The sequence below is a fragment of the Poecilia formosa genome, unplaced genomic scaffold, assembly GCF_000485575.1.
Source record: "Poecilia formosa unplaced genomic scaffold, Poecilia_formosa-5.1.2 Scaffold45, whole genome shotgun sequence".
Classification (NCBI taxonomy): domain Eukaryota; kingdom Metazoa; phylum Chordata; class Actinopteri; order Cyprinodontiformes; family Poeciliidae; genus Poecilia; species Poecilia formosa.
In genome coordinates, this window is record NW_006799984.1 from 2,266,018 (window position 1) to 2,277,228 (window position 11,211).

The 11,211-nt window shown below is 37.8% G+C and overlaps 1 protein-coding gene across 2 annotated transcripts in view; it reads left to right on the forward strand.

Annotated features, from left to right (window-relative positions):
• LOC103138012 (zinc finger E-box-binding homeobox 1-like) overlaps nt 1-11,211 on the forward strand; it is a 103,348-nt gene that overhangs the window by 19,396 nt on the left and 72,741 nt on the right. The gene's annotated exons all lie outside the window — the stretch shown is intronic.

Below are 11,211 nucleotides of genomic sequence, written 5' to 3' on the forward strand. Positions count from 1 at the left end.
CAATTCTGTCACTGTTGGGGGGTTATTTGCATCTCACTTGTGGAATTTTTTTGTTGTTGTTGTTCTTGAACAAATTAAGAGTCAATTAAAACAATCAAGGGAAGAAAAATACTTCAAATGTTTCCAGAGGGGGAAAGAAACCATCTTCTCTCTGCTGGGATGTACTGTGCCTTTAAGCAAGGCAAGGATTAGATTACCTCCCCAGCTTATCATCAAACTCAGCACAAGCTTGATAATAACCCATTAATCAAAAGAACAAGCCAAACCTGGGAAACATCTAAAACATGAAGAGACGTAGTTGCTGAGGACCAGAACAAAAAAACATTAAAACAGACAGAGGATAACATCTTCTGTGTCTGTTTTTCCCCCAAAATGTTTTTATGTTCTCTTGGGAGATTTCTCTGTAAATCTGACAAGTGCGTTACTTGGGTTTCCAAAAGGTTAATCTGCTGTCTTAGAGTGTCAAGGTTCTGCTTATTTCTTTCTTTACTTCTTTATTTAATAAAGGGACAGTACACATAAATGTTGGTGGACCCAACATTTATGGGGTACATCAAATTAGCCTTTGATGTACCCCATCAAAGGCTAATTTGATGGGGTACATCAAATTAGCCTTTGATGTACCCCAAAGGCTAATTTCCATCTGTACTCCCTTAACACTTTTAGAATAAAATGTAAAATTAAAGCCAGCAACAGGAGGCTCTGCAAAATTTCGAGAATAATGCAAATGGCAAAGATGAAATAACATTTTTTTTTATGAATTGTGAAAACAGATATTTAAAAAAAACCAGCACTGATGACAGAATAACATGTGATTCTTGGACATACTATGGACACATAATATCTATGAACAAATCATTGCACTCATAGTGTGTGTAATTTGTACAAAGCACTAGCTTAAACACAACTAGCTGCATATTGCAGGTCGTGTTCAGATTTAATTGCAACACCAGTGTAAGCATTCAGCTCTTGGTGTGTTTCCTAAAGGAAGCTGCAAACATGTAAAAACCTGACTTTCTTTACTAGATTGACATCAAACTTTTAATGGTAGCAAGAAATTAAAAGTTTACATTTCTTCTTCGCCAGTGGAAAAATGTGAGGCAGTGAAAAACCAGAAAGCACCATCTGTTTTAGCTGAAGGAAAAGCCTAACACCCATTCAAATTATAGATTTAATTGGAAGAAAAGCACCGCAGAGAATAACACTAATTAATTTTAAAAACTGTTTTCAGCTGCAAGTTGCTGTATTTTTTTTTTTTTTTTGTTTTTTATGCAGAATGACAACAGATAGCCTGCAGAACTGACGCCATCATTATCCTTCTCAGTTCAGGAAATCTAATCTGCTTTGATAAAACTGTCTTTCACTGACTTTATCTTATTACGTGCTCTTGTTTTACATCCAGCGTCATTAAGAAACCATTTGTGCCTATACTAAAATATATTTTACCCCGAAGTTGATCTCTGAAAAAGCATCTAATCATCTAAATGAATATTTATTTATGAGCATCTATCTGTGTCAGTGAGGCATTTGATTTGATTTAGTGACACAAAATATTTGCAGATTTTCCTGCTGGGACCAATTATTTCTTAAAATTATCACATCACTAACCCACTTGCATATGTTTTTTTCCTCCGCTGCCTAATACCTGAAATAAGATCACAAATGTTTGATGTTATTTTTGATCTAAAAACAAACACATTTAATAATGCACTTCAAAAGCTGTGAAGACACAGTGATGCGAGTATGAGATTAAAAATTTGAAATGAAAATTTCTGCAGGGAAGGTTTAGTAAAGGGAAATATTTCTTTCAATGCAGCAAATGATAGCAGGATCCAGCTCTTGAAACTTCTGCACACTTATATAGTAGAAAAAACATGACTAATATGGACAAGAAAAGGTTTATAAAGCAAACTGGGAAGCCACTAATCACTGAAAGTGGACTAAAGAAGAATGGATCCAATAATAACCAAAAATTGAAGAGCCTTTCTGGTATTTTCTTATTAAATTGGCACTTTGTTTTCTTCATCATCTAGATTCAAACCGTCTCCATAAAGCTTCTAAATTTATTTTAAAAAACACAAATAAACAGAAAAAGCTTCCTAACCTGTCCGCTCATGTGGTGTTTATACCTGATTAGTGGCTGCATGGTTGCACTGGAGCAGGCGTCAACCCGTCAATCAGCACAGAGACACGCAGGACAAATTGGCATGCATGCAAACAATCACAGCAAAGGGCAGTTTAGACGGACAAATGGGCCTGAAGTGCCAGTCTGGTCGATTGTGTGAAGCTTGAGGATCCAGAGGCAGCATGAAAAATCCATGTAGAACCACAACAGCTGCGATTCTAAGACAATTTAAATTATTATTAATATTTATCCATTTATCAAATCTTTAACAGTAAAACATGCTAACCTAACGCTGATGAAACTCCCAGCTGTCTGGTTGCTAATTACACCGTCTTAAATGTAAGATTACTACAACAGTGGCATTGCATATGCTGTGAGTTTATGTTGGTAATTTGTGTATCCAGAATATATAGAGAATGAAAAAAATATGTTCATTCTGTTGTTCTGATGCTTATTTATTAAAATAAATGATTTCCTTTCACTTTCAGTCCACTTTACAGCTATTACAACTAAATTAAAAATACTCTATTAAGCCCAAATTAAAATGAAATGTTGCCGTTTCCATATCATCGGTGAAGGCCAAGAAATCAACTAACAGGACTGAAATAAAAGTTTATGTTCAGGAAGGAACAGCAAAGCAAGAGGTTCAGAACACTCACTGAAAGCCAAAGTTACTTCCTGCTGCATCGCCTGACCGTTTACGTTTCTTTCTACCAGTAATATGTGAGATTTGGAAATCATTTTTGGATAAATATATCAGGATGAGATTATAATACCGTGTATTGTTTGGTGTTTTAAACTGTCCGTACAAAAGCGCATACCGACGTGTTTACAGATTAAAAGGAAGGTCAGCACACTTGTATTTTTTATCAGCTGTGTATTCATGTGTGTTTGTGTTTATATGTAGCCTGAGAGGTCTGGAAATAATTAAGATAAGGGTGGAGGCTTGGGGGAGGCTCACATGCATCTCTGGGATATATTTAGCCGTAGATATTCAGAGGCAGAAGCTTTCCTCTGTTCCTTTCAACAGTTTTACTCTTCCTGAGTGTGTCAGCACCTGAGACGACTCAACCTCTTTCCACAAAACTAAACAGAAGAAAACAGGGTGTGGCAAAGCCAGAGAAGAATGCATTTCTGCAGCTGCTGCGATAGCAGAGGTGGGAATTGCACCGTGAAGGCAGTTATTGACTGATTTGATTTTCTTTACCAGCTGCAATTGAATACCGTGATGAGATAAGCGAGTTTCCTCTCCATGTCCAGGAAAAATCAGCGTACAGATGTTCTGCCATGAAGGCTCCTAACCAGCACACCGTAAAGAAAGATGGAGGAGCCAAGGGAGGAAATGAAAAAGCAGGATACAGTTACATATCCGAGAAAGAATGAGAGAAACTGAGATAATGGCCGCTTTTTTTTTTACTCTCTACACACACAACAGTCTGCCTTTCAGATCATCTAATGGATTTTTTTTTTAAAACAGGATTTCGTTTAGACGTTTATTTATACTGATAACCTGAAGGCCACTGGCAACACAAAGCACATCCAGGGGAAATCCGAAACTTCTTTTAATATTCCTCATAATCAATACTATAATTTCAGGGACCATTCATAACCCTGAACTGTAAAATTCTCTGATACTGATACTTGTCCACAAGTTGCTTAAGTAAAGCAAAAATGTAAAAAAAATAAATAAATAAAATGTATATANAGACAAAGAACAGTAGAATCTTTCCCCAGTAGCAAATCACCCACAGCCACTACTGCTTACAAGAAGATCATAACAATCCATCAGTTTATTCATACGGACTCAACAGGAGAGGGGATTTATCAGCCACACACTCACCTGGGAGCTGCAGGAAACTGGGAACGTTTCACATCAAGACGTCCGCCCACCTCTGGAGGAAGGCAGCAAAGGAAACGTGAAACTCAGCCCTTCCTGTCCGGCTCTAAATCAGGATCAGAGAGGAAGATTATATCATATGGCCTCTGCTTTATTGTCTGAAGGTTTAAAGTTCAAATGTTGAGCAGTGGTGAAGACTTCTCATGTTGGAGTTTGAGGTTAAATTAATTACAAATCTAATACCCACGTTAATTACATGGGCTGTGTGACTATTTGTATTTATTTATCTTAAATCATTAAAAGTTGAATCATAACTGATGGTCTGACAAAAAGTTGCATTTGGGATCAAAGTCGCTACAAATGTATAGGATAAAATATCAAAATTTTACTTAAAATAAACACAAATTCAATTGGATGAGCTGCAAACCTGAATGAAAATTAAGCAAAATGGCAAATTATTTAATTTATATTTGTGATTCAGAAGCAAATTCTACTACGCAGGGAAGACAACTTTAGGAACATGAAAAAATAAGAAACTTAAGAGATTCTAACTGCTTACATGAAGGGGAAATATTATGTATTTTCCAGGCACTATGCCCTTATATAGCACAACCAAATAACTGTTATCTTCAGTTGTTATAAAAATGTGACATATTTATCAAATATGGCTTAAAAGAAATTTTACTTTCTTTAAATTGGGCCTCTGTCTCTTTAAGAAACTCCTGCTCTTTCTGAAAGTCGTCACAACAGCCTCTTCTATTACCTTTAAACTACGTTTTTAGCAGTTTCTTTTTTTGTTTTTACCAACGTTCCTCTGAGAAGTAGCTCGTCTGATGAGCTCAGGTGATGTGCAGTTCCACCGTGTGTTTGCTAATTGCTGCTGGCTAGTCTGCAGGAGCTTCACTGTCAAAGTGTTCTGCATATCTCAGTGGTTGCCATGGAGGTTAAAGGATTTCTCAAACATGCATAAAAGAATCAAAACAACACTCTTAAGTATGTTTTGATGAGTGATTAAAATTGCGTCATGATGTACATAATACTGCCTCTTTAAAAATAGGGGATCTAACTTGGTTTTCTTTTGAAATAGATGGAAAGATTGAACTTTTGTCACTTTTAAGGTGTCTCTGTGGCATGATGGTCACAGCTCAGGATGAGGATCATGGTTTGAAAATAAATACATTCTTCTTAGTCAGGCAGTTTAAAAACTCTGATTTCTTTCCACAGTCCAACACTCCAACTTGATTTTCCCTGTTCAGATTGTACCCAATATAATGTAAGAGGTGGTCCGGCTCATAATCCAGGTATGGAAAATATTAATAATATGTTCCTGGCATTGGTCAAGACTTTGATAGGCAAGTGTTTCATGGTACATTCCCCAAAAAAGACATGAAATCCTGTCTAACATCCAGTCAATTTCCCCCCACAGTTTTACCAGTTAGTCCTCTCTAAGTCTCACATTTTTGCACGTATGAACATTTATATCCTCGATGATTTGATTAATCCACCCAGTCACGTAAAGTCAGGACATTGATGCCTGTGGAGTTTTCACTTTTGAATTTTTTTTCTGACTTAGGAGCGAGTCGGACGTAAGAGCTGCAGGTATCCCAAGCCTGAAGGAAAGGAAAACACCGACATGTGGCTTTAATGTGGAGCGGGTCTGCAAACCGGACCTCCACGCATCCCTGAGACCTTGAAAACACACCTCAGGATGGAAAGAAGCACGGCAAACACACACACACATTCCTAAATCCTGATATCTAAAGTATGCGCTGCGGTCTGACTGTAGCTGGTACTTTAAAGAGGCTGAGAAACAGCCAAAAGCGTGCAGGTCCTGTAATGGTTTCAGCATGCTTTAACTCCCTCTGCCTGGCGAGATCTAACCCCAGTTAAATCATTTTTGAATATCTTTGAGGGGAATTCAGCTACGAACAGAAACTCAAACAAGTTTGAACTGAACAGTCAAAAGTCTGAGTGTGTTGACGAGTAAACTCCAAACTACAACACACAGCAGAGACCTGACACAAGCAGCTATTTCCAACTCTGCTTTGAAGTATTACTTATATATCTTCAGAGGAAACACTTGAATGTGTGTTAGAGATTAGTGAGAAATGCTTTTGTCTTTCCCCGGAGACGCAGTGCAGTTTCTTTTTTTTCTCCTGTCAGATCAAAGCAGCCGAGCTGCGATTTCAGAGATGTCAAAACCGGGTGGATGCCGGCGCTATGAAACATACATGACAGGATTACAAGGGGAAGTACTTCCCTGAATAAAGAGAAATTTTGATGAGCTTAGGATTGCTTCTCTTTACCCTAAGAAGTAACTGAGGGGAAAGTCGGCAGAAATTGTAATATTTTTCCATCCAAAATAGAGTGCTGCACACCAAGTTTCCACCACGTTTTTATTCTCACAGCCAAATTTCTGTGGTTAACAGAATGTTTTTGATGTTTAAAGGGGAAAGCAAAATCATTCAAAATAAAGGATGATACACACTGTTTTATGTGTGGTTTGTTTTTATTGCTTATTGGGTTCCTTAGTTTGTTGCAGTGGATTCCTTCCTTACTGAGCATTTGATGGTAATTATGAGCCGTGAGGAAAGAGTTTCACTTTTAGATGGAGGTCAAAATGTTTCCCAGAAAGATGTCACTTTGACTCCAAATGAAAAATAACCCCTGTAAATCCCTTCCTGGTTCATGCACACTGTTTCTTGTTATTGTGAGTTGATTCACAGACACGCTTTAATCTTGGTGGAGATTTCAATGTTGCAATTGAAGCAACAAAGATATATTATAATGTCAGCTTACAGGAGGAGCTCCAGTGCAGTTGGACATGAGGGAATGCCCTGGCAAACTCCACAAACTACTACTGCTTAGTGCATCAATAAATCTACCTACATGTAGTTGGAACTGAGAAAACAAGACAGGAACTGAACACCTGTAGTTTTTTTTATCTTTTATACTGAAAGAAAAAAAAAATAGACAGTTAATAAATGTTTGAACATGGAGGTCAATCAAATGAGCGTTGCTCCTGGATTGGCTGTTTTCGAAATGCCACCCAATAGCTTATTTGTTTTGTACAGACGGCTCGGATGCTCAGATCCTTGGCTATCAAGAAACTGGAGACATAGACTCTATTGAAATTTAAAATTTTACCCAATCGCTAACGTTTGTCCATGACTTATGCTCCAATTTGAGGCTATGAAGCCTACCGGAAATTGCCTGCTCTGTAAACAATCCTCCTCCGGTGTGAAGAGAGAAATGCCGATCCGAACGAGGCGGATGTTAATGTTAATTTAATATTTGGAAGTGTTGTCAACACGGACTGAATGGCTTTGTTCATTTCCTCCACTGCCTTTCTTAAAGCTACTGGCAGACTACAATTCTAAAAAGATCCTTATGTTCGCTGACTGGCCCAGTAGAAAAGCCTCCAGAGACAATCAAACTCAATGGGAGAAATCCCAGATGGAGAAGTGAAGGGAGATGAGAATCAAGCGCTTTTCTCTTTATTAGGGAAAATTACCAAGCATAAAGTCATGATATTACAAGAATACTTTCACAGATTTTAGACTTCATGACAGTCTTACTCTCATTTCTTCTTTTTGAACCGGGAAAGTACCACACCAGGTGAACACAGAGATCCACATGTGCTTAAGCAATCCTCCAACCTATCATAGGTGTAAGATTTCCTGCTGTTCGAAGCAAACACACGCACACACACGGCGAAGACCCTTCTCTGTCCATCTGGAGACGATTAGTGTTTCTCCAGCTCACAGGAAGTCAGTCATCATTTCAGGCTGACAGGTACATGGAAGAATCTCACCGTCTCTCTCTGCTCCGAGGCGTCCCGTACAACCATCAGCTCTGTGATTCTTCACAGCTTTTTGGCATTCGCTCTGATCGTCTGGCGGGATCAGCTGAAGGAAATCACCTTGCTTTATGGAGTCCAGAGAGTGAACACAGATTGGCTTGTTTTTTTTAACCTGCATTTAAAGCTGCCTGGGAATCCCACGGTTTCAAAATCAGCCAGATCACAATGTGCCAGTAAAACTTTTTTTTCCCTGCCAACTCACTCGCTGTGTTTCCATTACAAATGTGCACAAAACCTTGTTGATATTCCACTAATGTTGAAAAAACACAGTTATGCAATTGTGGTGTTCCCATTAAAGGTGCATTAAGTAACTTTTATTAAAAAAAATAAACTTTTTAAAATACTTGTTTAAACTGTCACTATGTCATGACCTTGCTATCTAGGCTGCCTTCTCCCAATGCGGGACATAGCGCTGTCAATCACAATCTTGTAAAGCGCTGCTCACCCTCCTCTTCCCCCCCCTTTGCTCACTGGTACACTTTATGTTGTGAATGCTAAGGCTAGCTAGCATGGAGACTAATGACGCAGATAAGTGTTTTTCCTGTACCCGTATGTTATTTTCTTATTAGTACATTTAGCAGTGAGTACATGTGGTTGATTGACAGCACCAAGACCCTCCTCCTGGCTCTGATTGGTTGTTTTCTGTCGTGCATTTCTTCCGATGACACTAGCAGCTCATGTATCTCATACTGTCACGACATGTAACATATTTTAACAAATATGTAAAAAAAAATATTTTTAATAAAAGTTACGTACTGCAGCTGTAAATAACACAACCAATTAAAACCAAGTGAATAAGTTTGTTTACGCAACATGTCATTAAAAAAACATGCCTCATCATCATGAAGCATGCTTCATGATGGGATGTTACTTTTCACCAGAAGTGACATCACATAATGTGTGTGATGTGAAAAAGTGTTTCTATTGAAATACACAAAAACCACCTCATCAAAAATGTTTTATCGTTTTTCCACCGTGTTTCCGTTTGGTAAATTGGCAAATTTATGTTTGTCATTTCGATTTCAGTAAATATATTATCAAACGAAGCAGAGCCACTGTAGTGCTTGGTGTTTTTGGAGCTTAACTTTCCATTGTTCCTCCTTGATTGGTCTCTCAGAGGTAAACATTTAAACGAAGGCAACGTTGTAATACAGTTTTTTAATGACTTTATGCTCACGGTTTCCATCTCTTTTTGTCATGGGCTAGATTAAAGAAAGAGCTGACAACTCATTTTCCTTCAAATGCCATTTTTTAGGCTGTTCTAAGGTGAGAACAATCACAATTACTCTTATTTGAATAAATATTTGAGTGCCTTAAAGGCATCCGAAGTGCAATTACCTGGAAATTAAATATGCCGTCATGCTATTATCACAGTGATTTCTTCTGCCTTTCTGCTTCTCCATTCATAATTCAACCTTTTATGCACTTCCCATGTTGTAAGTGGTGCCATGGCTCCTGCCACGGTGGCCTCACGGAGACGTGCAGACATGAAACATTCTGCAGCTGTGAAGAGGAGAGGCTGAAGGAGCCGGTCAACTACTGGTGAAAGTGTTTGTCGGTATTTCAGTGGTTAGATTGTATGTAGGCCAAAACTGGAGATGAGCTGCTGTGTATCTAAACATGGAGGAAGATCTGTGAGAGTTTATGTATTGATTGAGTCATCCCAAAGGATTGTGGGAAGATTTTTTAAACTGTTAACATGCATAAATGTAGTAAAAGGTTTGCCTACAAAGTGTCATGAGCCATGTTTCCATTAGAAATGTACTCAAAACTTTGTCAATATTCCCCTAATGTCAAACAAACACAATTTCACAATTGCTGTGTTTCGATTAAATAAGACACAAATTTAAAATCATGCGTGAATAAATTTATTCATGCAGTAAATTATTAAAAAACATGCCATGCCATCATCTATCTTCTTCTTTGTGGTTTTCGCCAGCGGCAACACCCGGTTGTTGGTCGTGTGACTCGTGTGTTTCCATTGCAGTTTCTAAAACAATTTCTTTACAACTAAAAAACTACCTCATCCTAGTGCCAAAACATTTTATAAAAAAAATTAAAAATTGGCACATTTCCGTGATACAAATTTATTTTCGAAATGTAAAATTGTGTAAATGTAGCATTAATGGAAAAGCAGCTACAGACAAGGGCTGAATTTTTATTACAAATGATGTCAAATCTTTGCCTATAATATTCAGCTAATGTTGAAGAAACACAATTTTGCAATTTCAGTGTTTCCATCAAATAAGAAATTAATTTAATTAATACATTTGTTCACACAATAAGTCATTAAAAATTATGGCTGCAACGGATGTAAACAGTTATATGTGATATATTTATAAATCAGCCAATCAGAAGAGACGTTGGTGTCTTATCCAGGTGATGAGGGAAAAACCTCTTAAACTTGGGAGCAGCTACGTTTGCGATGCTTTGAGGAAATTGTAGTCACTAATTTTGTAGAAGAGCTGTGAATTCAACACCTTTTCATAAACTGCAATTCTGTGAGATCTCCAGTGAATCCAACTGCACATTGCCCAAAAAACAACAAAAAACCCCATCATCTTCCTGCTACTTCCTGTTGTTTTCTTCTCCTTTTCCACCAATAGTAGAGGCAAAAGGATGGATGATGTTTTTTAATGAACAAACTTATTTATTTTAATTGCTTTTGTTATTTAATGGAAACACCACAATTTCAAATCTGTATTTTTTTTTTAATTTGGGAATATCAACAAAGTTTTGTGCACATTTGTAATGGGAACGCAGCAGGAGAGGTGGGGTACACTCTGCCCCGCTACCCTGAAAGAATGAGCAGATAATGGATGGTTATCTGATGAGTTTTACAGGATACAGATAACACGGCGCAGCAGCAAATCAAACCAGGCAGAGAGTGATCTCCCCTTTTAACAACTACCCAAAGATTAAAGTGATTTTGAAGTTCTGAGGCGCAGGCAAAGGTTGAAGGTGACAGGGATGGGCATTTTGAAAAGAAGTAGGCTTAAATAATAAATCAGGCTTTTATCACTTGGAACTGGATGTCGGTCTGAATTGTGAGATATGAAGCCCCTTTTAGAGACTGTCAAGTGTCAGAGAGATTTTTGGAGAGTGAGAGAAACACAAGGAGGCAGTTTGATCTCGACCACATAGTATCAAAAAAAAGATGCGATGAAGAGAGGAAGGTTTGTGTGGAGGAGGAGGATGATGAGAGGCGTTATCTGGATGATGATGGATGGTACTCGGGGAATGTAAATGCAACCATTTTACTGAGTTAATGTGGAGATATATGATGACTCTGTTGGTTCTCTGAGGGTAAATCTTGACTGAAAAGTGGTTCTTTTAGACAATTATTTATTAAAGTTTTTCTCCTCATGTACATATATTAAAATTAAA